The following is a 17,263-nucleotide window of genomic DNA, read 5'->3' as shown; positions in this document are numbered from 1 at the left end:
GAAAAGTCTAGTTCCCCCTTGCAGGTCCCTTACATTCGTGTCCTGCGGTTTCCCGCGTGTCTGCGAAACTGCGTCGTTGTGTTAGTTTGAAATTTGTTGACAGAATTTCAGCAGCGTGTACATTGTGGTCCTGGAGATTTTGATGTTTACTCAAATTCAAGTCAAAAGTTTTTCGAATTTCGATAGTAAGGATACAGGAAAAGAAAAGACATGGTCTGCTTGCTGAAACGCTTCTATTTTTGAGCTTTTTACACGGTGAGCAGGTACGAAGGCTGCCTTTTTCGTTAAATTTTGTCCTATTATCAACGATAAACTTTTTCCTTCGAGTCAAGGTGATAGACAGTTGAAGAAACGATTAAATCATTATTATAGACTTGTGGTTATTTATGGGACATTAAATTATCAGGAAGTGTGGCCTACTTGATACCGTCACCGCAGGCTTTCAAGCTACTTCTTCGAAATACATAGGCCTAAACGTTAATTGAAAACAGTCTGTCTTTGATACTGGTTAGGGCCTCTTTATTTCTGTACTTACAAGCAAATACGGAAGGAAGGGAAGGCGTTAAAACCTTGGCTCTAAAGATTAGCATTAACAGTGGTGGTCTAGATGAAAGAAACAGAGAAAGAAGCCCATCGATCGTATAAAATAGGTAGGCAAAACAGGTAGAAAAACTTGCTATTTAGCTTCGAGCAAGCTACGATCCTTGCTCTAGGTACTGCTCGTTAAACTTACTTGCAAATCTTGAAGTGCTTTCTTTTAATCTGCAGATATTCAAGCGTCCTGAATATATAGTACTGTGAAGTGAATTTTCGAATCAGGGAACTGAAATTCTCAACAGTGCTTTGATACTCTCGCGATCTAAATTTTCGTCAAATCGAAGGATCATTAAATTTCATAGAGGCTAGAAGAAGTAAACATTTGTATTAAAACCTATGAAAGTTAGTCTAGTTGGGAACTCATGGTTACTTACGTTTGTTTTTGTATAGGTTAAGCACTTAAAATGTTTCATCATTTGTTTATGAGAAGAACTTTTTATTCAGTTAACATGTTTTATTGTTTTCTACGCGATGCAAACACGAGCGTTAAGCCTGGATCAGACTTTCCCGTCAAGCAACCTTGCCCGTGCTAAGATTTGTACTCAATTTGAGAGTTACTACTTCCCGTCCGCCGTCTGCAAGAGATACCTCTCACACTGTCTGGTCGGTCAGTTTGTTGGTTGTAAGAAACTCTCTAGATATCACAGATTATACTGTATTGACTGACTTCTTGGTGTCATAGAGTGGTGTCACTGAAGTAATTAGCAAATCTTATGCTAACTTCATCATTTTAATGAATGCCATTTGATTTGAAAGAACAGTGTCTTCACCGAAAAGAAGAATGCCAAGTTTAGGTGTAAAATTTTTTTTTGGGGGGGGGGGGGGGGGTTGACTTGAGCCCAGTTGAAAACGTTTTAAATGCAAAACAAATCTCAGGGGAACATCTAAATAGCAGTAGGTTTTTCCTTTTAAGAAAATGATATTTATTCTGATTGTTTAAAACTCCACACTCTTCCTAGTAATTTCAAAACAATGCGAAAAGAAGAAAAGAAAGGATCCCCATCTCTTCTTCGGCCCCCAGCCCCCCTACCAATGTCAGTTAAATTCCTACACTTCTCTTTAACAGTTCTATCATTCATATACAAATTTTTCTAGTTATAAACTGTCTGCCAAATGTGTCTTACCTAGCTGTTTATACTGAAGAATTTATGTTAGTGAGGCAAGGAATTTGTCTTGAAAATCTAAATGTCGGTGAAAGAACAATTGAAACCACAGGAGGATTTTTGTTATGAAAGAAAGTTTATTTATTAGACACTTATCTTGTATTTAATTGATATCAGTATACTTTGGCTTTGTGGTTGAATGTTTCGAAATTTTGCTTGAAATAGAAACATATTTGTATTGATTCCAATGCAGTCGATTTTATGTTAAAAAGTGGAGTATCTTTTCTCTGTCAGTGGAATTTATAGTAAGAGCAAATTTACCTTTGTTTTCTTTTACAACTGTCTTTGTTAAATCTGTGAAAGATATATTTTCCTTTTTGGTTTTTATTAATCTCAACAAAGGCCTTTCATTCAAGTTTTGAACTTCAGAAATAAAGGCTGTCTTTCATTTTCTAAATGACCCCTTGTAGTAAATTTGAAGCCCTGGGGCAGACTATTAAGATCAAAAAGGCCCTTTAAGCTAGGTTGGCTGTAAAAGGGGATCCAGGACAATATCTTTTGGCCACAAAATTTTAGCTGATAATGCTTCCCAAAAAGTTGTTGGTATGAAGTAAAATGATTAGGTATTGTGAAGACCAAAGTAGTACAAGCAACCAAAGTACAACCTAATATATATTTCCACAAACTATATTTCCACAAAAGTGGTGGGTAGTCAACTCAATACCTCACATTCGCACCACCTTGGACCAAAGGAGTCTGTTTCTGCATTTAGTATGTTCTTACCAGAGATTTGAGGAGAGATGTATCAAACTAAGTGCATGGGTCTTGAAAATTTATTGTGTCCATACTCTTGAAACTCTGTCTTCATTGTATTCTAAAGTTTATTATTCATTTTTTATGATGCATAGTTGAGATTAAAAAGCCTTCCTTTCTAATGAAAGAAAATTCTGATTACTGACTATTATTGAGTCATACAAAAAAGTACTAAATAAAATTGGCTCAGCCAAAGTTCCAAAATGACACTTGTTCTTTGTTCTATTTGATGCTTGATTAATGTAACTGCAGCTAAAACAGCGTGACCTGCCAAAGTTGTCAAGCTTTTTACATGTGATATTGTGTACACGGGTTGCCCCATTAGATTACAGCAACACGCAGACTAAGTCTATTGTGCAACAAGGTGCTCAGATACAAGATGTGGTCCCTTATTCATCCATTTAATTTCACTGACTCGGTTGTGCTTTTCATGCTATTCATTCATGAAGCGATATACTTCAAAGAGATTGCTAAACTACGGAACTGTTTGAATAAGTTCGAAAAGCGTTTTCAACCCCTGTTGGGGGGGGGGGGGGGGGTGATATGCTTACTCAACTTGCAAATAAGATATGGAAATACCAATTTTACAGTTTCTCAAAAATGTCCTATTGAAAGAAATGTCAGTTTTTCATAAATTGGATTTTAAAAGAACTATATATAGAATAAAAGGAAAAATAACTACTTTTCTAAGTAGTGGCGGTTTTAGAGACTGCGGGGTCCGGGACCCTTTTTGGCTACTATAAGCGCGGGGCCTGGGGCTATGCCCCCTTTAAAACCGCCACTGTCTCGAAGAACTGCTTCTCCAAAATAACAGTGTGATGTTACATAGTGTATCAATGATGATAATAGAGTTATCGGAGAATACGATGCTACCGAATGAATCATTAGAGTCTTTGCTGTATTCTCTTCCTTATCAAAAAAGTTGAAGAATGGCATAGCCTGTTAGTGGAATGTTCTGCTAAAGAGTAAACTGTTGTATTATGAAAGGAAAACCTGAAAATTGATTGGAAGGTAGTCCTTAATAATTCGTCATAATATTGATTTATATTCCCAAACAACATATTTTTCGATGGCGTTGTTTCTTCGTATCAAATTCGGCATTTTTAGGTAGATAAATCTAGTCTCTTGACATTGAAAGACTGCCGCATTCCTCGTGTAAAAACAGTTTTTTTGCGAGTATAATTGCATTTCCAGTTATTTTACGCATAGACATTTTTTCTTTTCGCTAGGACTGTACCTATAGAGAATATAAAGACTTTTGCAACAAGGTATGTAGTCTCTTTTCTAAGTTCTCTCGTTACAGATCTTTGTAGCATTGATCCATTCATCTATGAATAGATTAAGGTAGCCTTTTTAAACGTGGGGAGGAATGTTACGCGTCTTTAAAAAAGAGTGTATGTCACAACTTTTGCATGCCTATTCCATCTAAAAAGCTGGAGAGTTCCATTGAGCAAACTTTTTAGCTCGGGAGACAGCTGTACATTTTCACTTAGCATATCATATGCGTGAACCATTCCGTCGCCAGCTCACTGCAGACATTATTATTTTAAGCCACCGGGCCAGAGTGTATGTATAGTTTTACACCAAGACCCTAGCTAGCTCTCGATGTCCTTGTTTTTACTTAGTGATTCCAAGGAAGTGTTTTGGGCAGGCACCGCTGAGCGTTGAGAAAAGTGGGGGTCTAAAAAGTCGGAGGGGGGGGGCTTAAACCGAAAAAAGTGGCACGACTGGTGATTCATTGGTAAATCTTTTGTATTTTGGCAAAAATCTTCCCCGCAGTGCCTGATGGATGCTAGTCTTCAGTAGCTGAGATCCTTACTCTCATTTTAAATAGAAATATATCTTTATTTCTAAGTCACTTGATCTGCCCGAGCTTAAAATTTTTATGATAAGCTAAAATATTTGTCTTTTCAAAATTGTTTCATCTAAGTGCCCCATTTTTGGCTGCAATTTTAGCTCTTTATGTAAATAATTTTAAACAATTGAATAATTTTAAATGGAGTACCGAAAGTTCTAGTTCTGGATTATGAGTTCTACAGTTTTTGCTTCTCTTTCCGTTAATTTTGATTCCAAAAGACCGGAATCTAGTCGAACACATGGCCTAGAACAAGCTCCAACTTGTTTAATTCCTTCTTGCTTATTCAATGCATCATCTTTTCGAGAATAATACAATATTACACATGTATTGTCTAGGCCACGGCTTAACTTGCCCCGTTTCTACGGCCAAGTTTACCTAGCTTAAAAAATTTGCTCAGACTATGCAAACTTTTAGTTACCCTGCCATTCATTCTGTTTGCGTGATTTCACTAAGTTAAAGGTCATGTTGGCAGTTTTTATGCAATTGGGTTAAACTTGAAAATTCACCTGAATGTCAATGATAAGTTATTATTGGGGTATTGGATTAAAGGTTACAATGCTCAATAATTCGCTGATCCCAACAAATGCAATCGCCAGCCAAAAGACAGAAGTGGATTTTTAGTCGTGGTTCATCAAATAATTGTATTTTGTCTTCTTCTTATCGATGGTTTCTTTTAAAATGTTGAATTCAATCGAACTCTTCAGTGCAAATAAGACTTGAAACACAAACCGTGGTCAATAGGGTGGTCTGTGTTATTGTCATTGCTACAATGGGACAAACCAGAAAACCATCTCTTTCAACTGGCTTAACTAGTGTTATGTTTTGTTATTTAGATCCTTCTATCCAATTGCAAATGGTCGTAATCAAATGTTAAAGTATACAAGCCTGTCGGTGAGCTCTGTACTCTTGAGCTATCTAGAGTAAGACATCAAATTGGTCTGCCGCAAGTGCCCCGATTATCAGTAGACATAAACGGGTTTAGATAGAAGTGACCGTATAACATGGTTTGTTTCCATTATCAGTCCCCATTATCAGATTTCGATTCCTTTCAAGGTGTCTTCATTTTTTGGCAGGCCTCGTTCATCCAATGTGGCTGAGCGAGGCTGCCAGATCTTGCCTCAGAAAGATTGTGACACTACGTGAGCAGGAAATCTTCTTTTTAAAAAAACTGACTTGTGGACCAACAGCCTAGTGCTGATTAAAAATCAGTTAGTAAAATGAACTGCCCTTTTGATTTGCTCCATAATATGACCAATCAATGCTTTGAGTCAGGGTCCAAGCCGCCATTGCACAAGCAGGGGTTATTAGTCCTCCACTTTTTTCTAAAGATAAGATAAATTTGTTAAAAATATCTCCCACAGCAATGTTTCTGTCAACTATCTTAACTTTGGCTTTCTGTAAAACGGATCATTAGCAATTTCCGCCACTGCTTCGACAGTATTGTTCAAGCCTGCAAAATTTACTTTCATCTGTTCCCCAAGAGCTCTATTTTCATATGAAACAAACAAAGATAAATGATCTTAATGAACTTTTTTAAAATGAAGCAGACACAATATCTTGTTCAATAAAGGTCTAGTTGTATGTTGTAACTGGGTAACTTGGTTGTTACTGGATATCTCTATATCACATTTCTCCTGTGTCTTGTGTACTCGCCATGATAATTATGCAGCTTTTCATAGTTACTGAGATCTTCTCTGAATCACACTGTATAGAAAGAAGGACACAAAGAAGCATCGTTTGAAAAGGGTTTTTCCGGCATTCTAAATGGATGGGTATCCAAAAACTGCTCCGGGGCCAAGCTCATTCCACTCACTGTTCAGTCCTCTGATTTTCAGGTCGTTCTACTGTCTCTGGTCCAAGTACGAAAACGAACTCTTTCTATCTACGCATGTTTTCTGACCATGTTTGCCAACCGAGTCCCATTTTATGTTCTTAAAATTTCGAAATAAGTAATGACGGTTTTGCCATCTGATGCTTTCATTTTCCCTTTCTAGGCCGTTTATGCTTCGAAACGAAAGTCTTAAGCCTGGTTGAAACTTGAATCTTTCCAAACGACATTTCTTTGTTTTCTAACAACGTTTCGCCGAATCGGGATTGCTATTACAATTGTCGACCAATTTAGCCCATGAACCAGTGCATGCCAAAAATCATTCCTCGCCTTGTTTGGTTTATTTTAGTGTGGTTTCTTTGTGATCCAAGGATCAAGAACATTACTGAGTATTAAAATGTTTAAGCCTGTTGGTATCCCTTTTTCATTCAAAGTCTCCCTTGTGTTCTGCTCACTTTTGCCTCACTTTATTTTACGGCTGATTTATTTCCCTTTTGTAATATTTTGTTCCAGTCATTACTTTTAAGAAATTTTCGAACAAAACTGATTCTTTATTCTTAATAATGATCTATGGCACGCTAAAGGTGAAAATTAGGTGGTTATTTTTGGTTCTCTCGTATCTCATTTAATCGCCAACTTGGATTTGATTACTACTGACCTTTGATTAAAGATTCTTTTGTGGACATCTTGGTTCACCATCCGTATCATTTTCGCTTTCGCAAATAATAGACTGTTCCAAAGCCTCTCTTTGTCATAGCTTTCTCTTCTATTTCAGTGTGTATTTTGATGCTCCACTTGGAAAAGTGTACCTGTAAAGATCGTTGCCGATTGGGCTGTTGACTGTAAGTAAATATTAATGTATATTTATTCAAAGTTAACGAGATTAGACTTTTAAATGCTTCCTTGAGAGTTATTTTCTACCACAGACCTGATGCCCGCAATCTTGAACTTCCGATTGCATCGGGACGTTAACTTTTCAAATCTCCTATAAGATGAACATTAAATTTTACCTAAAAGCAGAGTTGCTCGAGATGGTAAGCAGTGCTTCTTTTGCTTGCAAGTTTAGCAAAATGTTGTTACTGACTTGATAGAAATTTGAATGAATATTCACCATGCTCGTTGGTTGTTAACAAAGCTGGGCACAACAAACAACACAACACTTAAAAAATCTTAACGGAACCAAGAAGTTTGCATCAAGTACCAAAATATTCGATAGGATTAACCTCTGTGAAACAAATTAATCCAACCGAATTTTTTCTAAACCGAATTTTTTTCTTACCTAACGCTAGAATAATCTTATTTTACACAGATGGACCTTCAAAATATTTTTCCATTGATACTGTTAGAGTATTTCTATACACCCAATACATATCAATTTTCAGTTTCTAGCCCTACATTCTCATCAACAAATAGTTTATTCAGCTCATCTTCACTTCCTCCTCTTTCGCCCTTTACTTCCAAGAAATTTGAGTTCTCTTTATGCTTAACTGATGTAATAGTGGCCTCGAAGTAGCAGTGCTGTAAACCTTAGTGTAGACTGTATAGAAAATAGTTGCCCAGTGCCTGTTTTGCTTTCTTATGCAGTGTTACCCGTAGGTAATTTCTTATGTCAGATAACATGAAAACAGTTCCGCTGGCTTTGTATGTGTTTCTATTGTTAACAAGGCATCATCAGTAGTGGTTGATATACGATTTTCATTGGCATCATCCTGCCTTTGTTTACTTTCTACTTCAGATTGCCGAGTTGTATTATGTAGGCCACTGTGGTTAGACTGCGTAGATATGTTATCGATCGCACTGTATGTTATGATCTTCTAAGACAGAACGCCTTTGTATTTCCTGTGTAGATAAGAAAAGTGGATGTCGAGACTCTATCGAGAATCCACGACCCTACATGTCAGTCGTGTCATTATGCATCTAATGACCTTGTTTCAAATTTAACTCACATCGTCTCAGTAGTTTCTGTGAATGCTATTCTAAGGTAGGCCTGCTAGCCCATGAAAAGTGGAGTGAAAGGTAGTAGTTTTCCAGCCATTTAGAAAGCTAAGGTCAAATCGTAGCCCCCCTTGAACATTTTGTTTGATTCCAAATAAAAGGCACAGGCACCATAGCATATGTGAGACATAGCTTTTAGCCCCTTCTTAAATCCTTAAATACCCTTTCTTTACCGTATTTAAGAAGCGAGTCTCAGGCTGGAGCGGCCATTCCTCATTCTGCGGCCATTTCTCATTCTTCCATTTGTCCATATCAAGCTCCTTTTCACAAATGATTATCCATCTACATATTCATAAACACCTGCGATACACATAATCCATTAACTTTGATGACCATGTTATGTGAACTGCCTTCAAAAAGCACTACAACATTTAGCCAGCTTTGTCCTGAAAACTCACAACTTAAAGCATTCTTTATATTGTTCACTTCACTTGCTGGTCTTGAAACACTCAAATAGCCTCATATTATTCACCCTTCCATGCATGACGTGGAATATTGCTGAACCGTAAAAACAGTTTAAATATTGCCCCAGAGATATAACATAACAGTTGCTATTCATATTGTTCCTTACTGTCTTAGCTACTGTCTTAGCGCTGTGACTCGAATAAAATTTGTGTCAAGTAAAGCATAGTCTTTATCATCTAGTTAGGGGTATAACTGACTGACAAAAGCGGTGGTATGAGAATTTATGACAGGAGTTTTCAAAGACAGGAGGAGCTGTTTTCTTCAACTCGCGATAATGTTTCGTTGCATTTAGTCAAGGCCTCCGTTTCCCCCAAATCCCCCTTCTTGTTACCGCCCTCCTGCTACTGGAGTAAGGTATCTACCTATTACAGTTTCCTATGGTTTGTCCGAGTTGAATCAAAGTAGGATATTTTGTATTTGTTGTGATGAGTTGCTTAGTTAAACAGTTCTTCAGCCACTGCACATATAACAGAACTAATTTTGCAACTAATAGTAACTGTGGACTACTTTCAAAACGTAGAAATCACAGTCGTTACTCAAATCGCCATTAATATCATTCCCTCTGCTTGATACTTGAATTATATTTGTATTGAAAAGAATGAGCTGGTCCAATATACTTTTAATAAAAAAATACGAGCACACTGAATGTTAAAGACTCATTTCTAACAAGGAGCCTTTGCGAGCGTGGCAAATTGTCCAGGCGACAATCCAAACAATGGCAGTAAACTTCTACAGATTAACCAAAATTGATTTCAGACTGTCTGAAAATGCATTATGGGATGCTTGCATAGCGCAATGGCTCATTGTTAGCAATGAGTCTTTAATCTTCTAGAAAACATGAAACATAAATGTTACTTGATCCGAAAGAGTTTGTTTGATAGTTGAATTGTTTTCTGAGTGCCCACCTAATCTGTAAATCTGTTTGGTGAAATAGAATATCTGAGATGACCAATTAGATGAAACGGATCAATCCACCAAACTGCCTTTTTATCGAGTTTCTTTTAACTTGTTACAGTTGACTTGCGTCTACTTGTCAAGGCCGGTGTCCACTTTATTCGCTCTGGTCGCGCGACTGAGCCAATGCACATTGGGGCATGCGCAAATTGAACTTCCTCATTCGCTGCGAATGCGCGACCGTTAGCTGAGTAGTTCAAATCAGTTGAACTACTGGGCGACTGGTCGCGTTCGCCGATTCGCTGACTTGTTGATTCGATCTCGCCAAGTCGCGCGACCAGAGCGAATCAAGTGGAAATCGGCCTTAAGAGTTGGTCATCTGGTAAACTCTAGAACATATAAACGTTATGAGAGATCGTTCAATTCCTAACTGAAATTGAAAGAATTCCAGCGGGATCAATGTTTATTTCGTCTAAATACGACGAGAAAATGTTGGGGGAGGGGTAATATTCTAGCAACATTCTTTTTGTGACGTAATCCTATGACTTTGAAACTGCCTTTACATATCCAGAAGTTAACCATGGGCGTTACCTTCAGGTAAAATTGGCGTTTCTTGTTCGTAAAAGGGCGTTTACTGGCGGTCAAAGGAATGTGACCTAAGGATTATTGTTTATTCTTTGCCTTTTTCCAGTCAGGTTGTTTATTGTTTGTTTCAAAGTGTTTTTATATGTTTCGTGACTTATCTTTAAAAGTGCACAGTTTTGAAAATTTTATGTGTTAAAAGTTGATTTGTTTTTTCTCTCAATGTAATAAGGTTGGCATTCTGTGTTCTTTACTAAATAGAATGAAAGGCTTCCATTGTCCAGTCTGCAAAATAGCACTTGTTTATAGCAACAGTTTTCTGTGCATTGCAATGTTTACGCATTGCAAATCATCCTACTTTGAAATAGTCACTATGGTTACACAAAAGTTTTGTTCTTATACTAAATTTACTTTTCAACTCTGGCTACTTTTAAACTTGGCATATTGTTTTTATTCTAAGGTTTTTGAATCTAGTCTTTTGTTCTTCTTTAACAAAATTACCACCAGCACTTGCTAGTTCAGCTAGCCAAATGGAATAATGCAATCTATCTTTTGAGTAGATTAGATAGAATCAAAAGACATTTTCTTCCTTATATTTCAGTATTTGTACAATTTTTGTAAATACTCTATGCAGGCATGTTGTAATTGATTCTTTTTTGGGGGTGTTTTAGGGTTCAAAAGAGTAAACTTTTGATGCTTCGTAACCAAGATGCGTTCGAAGGCTTAGGTTGCAAAAAATATCATCTGAAATCTTGAAGCCTTCCCCCTCTCTTTTGCACTAATGGCTGCTAGATGCGTGATAAATATCAAAACGAGAATCACCGCTAGGTCTCATTTCCTTCTTTAGCGAATCACATCTTAAGAGTAGCTTATACTGAGTTTCTTCTTGAAGGATAGCGGCCTTGTAAAGTCAGTTTCTTTTGTGAAATCTTGCTCAGTTTTAATCTTATAAACTCCAATCTGGAATTGATATTAGGCCTTCTGTTCTGGTAATAGACATTGATTGATGACACAAGTTCCGCTTTTCTTTAAGGCAAGTCTTTTCCTAGAAAATATCTTTTTTGTGCACCACCTTTAATCTTCGAATACAATATCATTGAATTAGTTGCCCCTACTTTCGCTTTCTTCTGCCTTCGCATATTATCGTCGGTCTAAAAAATTGGTACAATTCAACGAGAGATTGTAGATGTATCAGAGCCCACGCCACGGATTTCAAAGTGGAGGGGCCAGGTGCTTTTAATCGAACTTGAATTTAGTGCTTCAAAATAGGGCGTCTTTGTAAGCATTTTTGCTTACCAAAAAGTTGGGAGGCCATGGACCTCCAGGTGGCGTGGGCCCTGTGTATATCGTGTCCGGGAGCATGCACTTCTATCCAGTGTAGGACAAATTTCCAAATGCAGCCTCAATGTAAGCAGGATCTTCTTTAGTTTGTCGGCAAAGCCCCCTTTTGTACCATCTTTTTACCATGATTTATGTGTAATCAGTGGTTCACCATCAGGTCATTGCGCACCTTGTTGGAGCAAATCTATCATAAGCGTGATCAAGGAACTTCTGGTCTGACAATACTCTTGGTCAAGGCCTCCTTTAAATGCTGTTCTACTTTAATTCTCACGTGCTGTGTATGTTTTCAGGTGATAATGTGCCCTTTTTGTTAAAGGGGGAATCCATTAAGAACTTGGGGATAAGGAAGGATAAACTCATAAGTACACTGTCGTATCAGCAATTGCACTTATGCCCATCATATGGCTATATTGGCTGTGTTGCTACATGAAGAAGAGAGTAATGATGTTGTTCATTTCGCATACCGTAAATCTTCGAATAAGCCCCCACGCTCGAAAAAGCCCCCCTCGAATAAGCCCCCACCTAAAAAATAATTTTTGCAAATAAGCCCCCCCCCCCTAGGGAAGCATGATTGCAGAATATCTTATTTCAAGAAAGCTCCCATAGGATAATAGCTATTCAATATTACTTTCTTTGACTGGAGACCAAAAAGCAAAAAAAGCGACTTTTGTGATGATAAAAAATTATAATATTTGTTAGATCTTCACACAGCACTTTGTAACTCTTTTAATGATATCAGAAATCATTATTGACTGTTAAGCTTCATTTGTCAAAAAGCCTTTTTGTAATTTTTCAATTTATTTCATTGAGAAATTGTGTCGTTTTAAGTTGACCTTTGAGGAAAATACTAAACTTTGAAATAAGCTCCCCTCGAATAAGCCCCCCCCCCTCGAATAAGCCCCCCACCCCCTCGAATAAGCCCCTACCCAAAAATTCATTTTTGCAAATAATTTTTGCCCCCGGGGGCTTATTCGAGGATTTACGGTATTTAACAATGGCACATCCCTACTCAGTCTACTACTGGTTATTTTGGATTCCTATTCATATCCTTTAACATACAGCCAAACCTTCTTTTTGTAGCTAATGGTAGGCAATAGCAGGGATAACCAATATCAACATGCAAATTTTTTTGTCATTTGTTCTGATTTTCTGTTATATAAAGAGAAGTAGGGTACGTCTCGAACTCTTTAGTAGTGCCAGCTTTGAGACCGAAGTATAGTTGATTATTCTAGTACCCTGATCAAAGTGGCTCGAAGGTTATCTAAACAGTTGAGTTTCTGCTTTCTTACCCTGGGTCAGCTCCTCCCAATAATCTGTTGAAATTCAATTAAAAGCAACAAAATTTGTTATGAAAGATTGCGTCTTCCTGACTTTATAAAAAATTTTCAATAGAATGGTCTATGCTTTAAAAATTGTGTATGTCCGAGGAATGAAAAGAAGGTCAGCTCTCATATTTTGAAGGATGTGGTAGTTACGGCTTTTCAATTTCTATTTTAGTTTTACAAATGTATAGAATTCGATCATCAGACTGCTAAAATGCTGCAGGGTTAGTAATCTAACCTAAAGTACAAGCATTGAAGTACTCGATACTCTGTTCTGCTGTAGTCCTTTAACAAAAGGTTTTTTGGCAAAAGATGCCTTGGACTTTTGATTGAGTTGATTAGGGGGGGGGGGTGAAGGGGTGTGGTGGGGGGTTGATGTTCTTTGCAAAAGGTGCAAATCAAACTCTGGATGGTCTTGACAAAGAAGAGATTCAAGCATAACAAAGTCTTTGCGTAGTACCTGACAGTCATTAGACAATGATTGGATTGCCCCCATCCCCATCCGTGCAATTTGCAACAGGCTTTTCTTGTCCTACAGGTGTCTCTTGTTTCAACATACGCCAAGGTCTTGTTCTTGTTGCATGACCCTAAGGATTATGTTTTTAAAGTAAACAGAATTTATGAAAAAATCTCACCGAAGCCATAAGAAAATTAAAAATTAATGAAGTTATTGCTTAACGCGCCAGATTGTTTTTGTTATGATTAAGTAAAGAAATTCTTTGTTAGTTGACTAAAATACCTAGATGCTTTCATGCAGTTTAGCACACTGTTACTTTGCAGTTGGAACATAGTCAAGGTCAGCCATGTAACTCAATCTCGAGCAAGTTTCCATATTAGGAATGTTCCTTTGCTTTATCGTCCAGTTTTATTGCAATCTCCCTGACAAAGCATGGGTAATGTGAGGTGTAAATGAGGATTGGTAAGCTGCATAAATTGACTTTTTGGACCCAAAATTTTCTTAGTATTGCCTTTATTCGTTTGACGATATCCTTGCTTAGTGGCAGGTCTTCAATAAATCTCAATTACGTAGCTGTTCTCTTAAATATCACTTGAATATCACTGCTTCTGTTTCTTGATCACAGCTTTGTACAGCTGGTTTATCCTGCCTCTGTACATATTCAGTGCTACTAAGCACAAAGCGTTTGCCATCTTAGATATTGCTATCCTTGTTACAGTTTTATATTTGCCACCAGTATTACTCGTACTTGAATTGTATGTTGTACGAGTACCGTGGAACCTATCGGCACCGCGAATCACTCTAATGGTGAAGAGACTGAAAAGGCCGTGGTTTAAAATTTTTTTGAGCTACGCCCTTTAGAACGCCGGAAAACGCCCCTTTTAGAAAATACTTGCTTCTTTCCACTTATTATTTACAAGCAGCGAAGAAATAAGCAGACGCACAGTGCTAACAATGGCAGCATCGAAATCTCTATTGAAAAATAAGAAAGATGAACAAATATAACGGCCATGACAAAGATTAGAATAGTATATCCGTCAGTGTTTCCAGTTATTTTGTACAGGAGCAAGATCTGGAAAGAGAAGGAAAGAGAAATGTATAAGGCGCTGGAGAAGTTTGTTTTAGACAAATCATGGGTATCAAAAAGAAAAAGTAATGAAGTTTGATATAAAGTACCTGAAGACAACGCATCAGATGGAGTAACAGAGGCATTGGGCTAGAAAACCGAAGGCACAATACTGCAGATAGGGTAGGATTGGAGGGGTCTTTGAGGGTTAGAAACGACTCGGCGATACATGGCAGATGGTCCGTTCATAACGCTCTCAGTGCATTGTCAGGCAGTTTCCACATGAGTTACAGGCTCAGCTTTGCACAGCTCGTACCTCCTTCTATATATGTTAAGTGCAATGGAGCTAGAATCAAATGTTGGATTTCTGTTGTCAAATTCTGAATCAAATGTCAAATTTTGTTGGATTTCTCTATTATACCCCATTATATCTAGTATACAGTTGGTATAACAGATGGTAGGTTCAGAGTGATCTTGATTTTTTGTCACGTTACCATTGCAATTCAGAGATAGATTGAAATATTGTAACATAGTAATAGGATTGGTCAATTCGTTTTCTCGTTGAAGACCTCTTTGAAAAACGGTATTCTTGTCTGGACTGGTGAGGTCGTAATCCTCTTTATATTTTCCCCATCATAATAAACTGTGCACAAAACCAGTTTAAAGCCCCGACAACAAAGGGATATAGGTTAATATCATTATAGATCCAACTTGAAATTCTAATAAGAGTTTTATCGATTATGGTCGATGGCTCGTTTGACGGTGCACAGATAGTCGATGAGCCGTCACATGCATTACGCACTATGTGACTAAACTGAGATATCATGTGTTCGTTAGTCTTATGTCAGCTATAAGCTTGCCTGGTTTTGCTTTGCAATTTTTAAGCCGCTTATCTGTAGTCTTTGATCCATTGTGTATTTCAAGGACGTTGGTGTCCGTTCACTGATTTGTTAGCTTACAGATGCGTGTCTCAACGAACCCACCAGCCCCCCCCCCCCATCCCCCACCAGTGCACCAGATTACTATATCATTTATCATAATTTTTAGAACCTCATTTCTACAAACGTTTTCATGTACGAACCACCAGCTTTGGGTTCCTGGAGGCCGTAAAGCAGGGAGAAGGGAACTTGGGGGGGGGGGGATTTAGATATTACGAAGCAAACGACCAGTGAAGCCTCATTTTTTTCGCTTTTAGCGATTTCTGGGTACCTAGACCTTTAGCGAAAATTTAAACTCATATTTCTTTTTTTGCAATAAAAAGTGCCCTTAAATCTATAGGGAGTTACCCCTCTAATGCAGACAGACGAGGAGCAAAGTAAACCGCAAAGCACTGACCCAACGCAACTTGTGGATGACCTAGTAATGCGTCTAAAATCTGTTCAATTCTCCATCTCTAAAATCTTCGTATCAAGGCATGTAAAAATGCTTTGTTGAACATCAGTCCTTGCTCACATAAACATACCAGGAATGTACGTTGGGTTGTGATTTTCGATTGACGGTGTGAGCCGGACGCCCAGCTGCATCCCCTGGATCTATCGTTACCTGTGGCTTTCTTTTGTCTGTAAATTTATTAACTACCTGCTCTTGAGCTGCATGGGGTTCTATGTCTGCAGTAGTTTCTTCAAGGCTAATCCCAATTTCATGGACTGGCTGTGTGTTTAATCTGTGCTGATTGCTTTGCCTCGGAAGCTCCTTTACGTTAATGGTGAGTTTGGTTTTTCTTGTTTTCGCTTGAAGCCAACCCAACCTTCGACGATAGCTCTTCAAGCTCATTTGAGCGTGGCTACAGCTACCAATATGTTTCATTTCGACGTCGCTTCATTTTACTTTCATGTTTGTTAATGTATAAGCAATATAAATCCTTACTTCCACCACGTAACAGCTTAAATTGTCCTGAAAGCGAACATTGAAATTCAATATTTCAGCTGGTAAACGAATACGCCCTGTTTATTTTACTTGTTGTTTAAAACCTGTCCACTAAACCTAACGGTATTATTTGCACACCGGCACAAAGAGCGTAGGATTCCGAACACACTGTGAATGGGTTAAAATAATTTCCTTGTATACTGTGGCAGTCTAAACGGCCTTGAAGTAGTTGACAAAAGAAGACAGGAGATATTTTCATCAAGCTTTGAAAGCCTTTTACTCTAAAAACAAAGAAAACAAGGCGGGGCTTGGGCGTGGTATTTTAATGCTTATTTTTTAGCTGTATCTTAGGCCATCACTGCTTTCAAGGGAATTCAAGGTCGTTTTTATTTTTTATAGTTCGGATTGCTTGGCTTGATCGTGACCCTCCTTTGTAAAGTATTTACTTGGAAAGAAAAGGCATTAAAGGAATGGCTGGGCAAGGGCCTAGATAGGTTTCGAAACCTAGAAGGGTTTTGATTCCCGCCATTATTTCGAACATAGAGGTTTTCAAAATTACCTTTTGAATTTTGAGCTTATCTTTAAACCGTAAGCCCCCGTTGTCTCAGCCCCTGTTGCTGGGTAATTTTTTTGTAAAAGTTGAGCATATATTGAATGGATGATGAAGTTGCCAAGGATTTTCGTTAGTTTGTTCCGCTCCATTCTAGTTTCGTAATGGCGTAAATTTCAACTTTCAGTTAAAGTTTTTGGCCAAGGAATTTAGCTGCGAGGCAAATCTTTGTTAATATAAAGAGTAGGACACTGGAGAAAGTCGCTGGGGCTGCCGCGGCAATTGCCCCCTTCTTAGTATGTTAAAAGGGGGGCCCTGTTTTTTAAACTTGTCGAAGGATCTAATTTTTATTTAGGGGAGTAGCTGTTTAGGTTCTATATACTATTCGACCATGAATACTAGCAAAAAATTTTTAGTAGTTGTTCAAGTGCAATTTTCCTTGCTGACAAGGAACCAGACAAATAACAGAGCCAGGTAACTTTGGTTATAAAGCTAGATTTCTCTAGGAACAACCTTATTTGGTAAT

The 17,263-nt window shown here is 37.9% G+C and overlaps 1 protein-coding gene across 9 annotated transcripts in view; it reads left to right on the top strand.

Moving 5' to 3' along the window:
• Nucleotides 1-77: 77 nt before the first annotated feature.
• LOC135687790 (semaphorin-1A) overlaps nucleotides 78-17,263 on the top strand; it is a 53,685-nt gene continuing 36,499 nt past the window's right edge. For 2 of the 9 annotated variants that reach the window (XM_065204450.2, XM_065204444.2), the window contains exons 1-3: nucleotides 78-255; nucleotides 3,743-3,781; nucleotides 6,975-7,041. The gene's annotated coding sequence lies outside the window, so the exon portion shown is untranslated. Of the gene's footprint in view, nucleotides 264-3,742; nucleotides 3,782-6,974; nucleotides 7,042-13,749; nucleotides 16,027-17,263 lie in introns of those variants that run through there. The other 7 variants (XM_065204446.2, XM_065204443.2, XM_065204454.2 and 4 more) reach the window with 4 other exon arrangements.

The sequence above is a fragment of the Rhopilema esculentum genome, chromosome 20 (genome assembly GCF_057945365.1).
Source record: "Rhopilema esculentum isolate cy_ngs chromosome 20, ASM5794536v1, whole genome shotgun sequence".
Taxonomy (NCBI): Eukaryota; Metazoa; Cnidaria; class Scyphozoa; order Rhizostomeae; family Rhizostomatidae; genus Rhopilema; species Rhopilema esculentum.
Note: the sequence above shows the minus strand (reverse complement) of the source record. Positions and strands in the feature narration are given on the sequence as shown.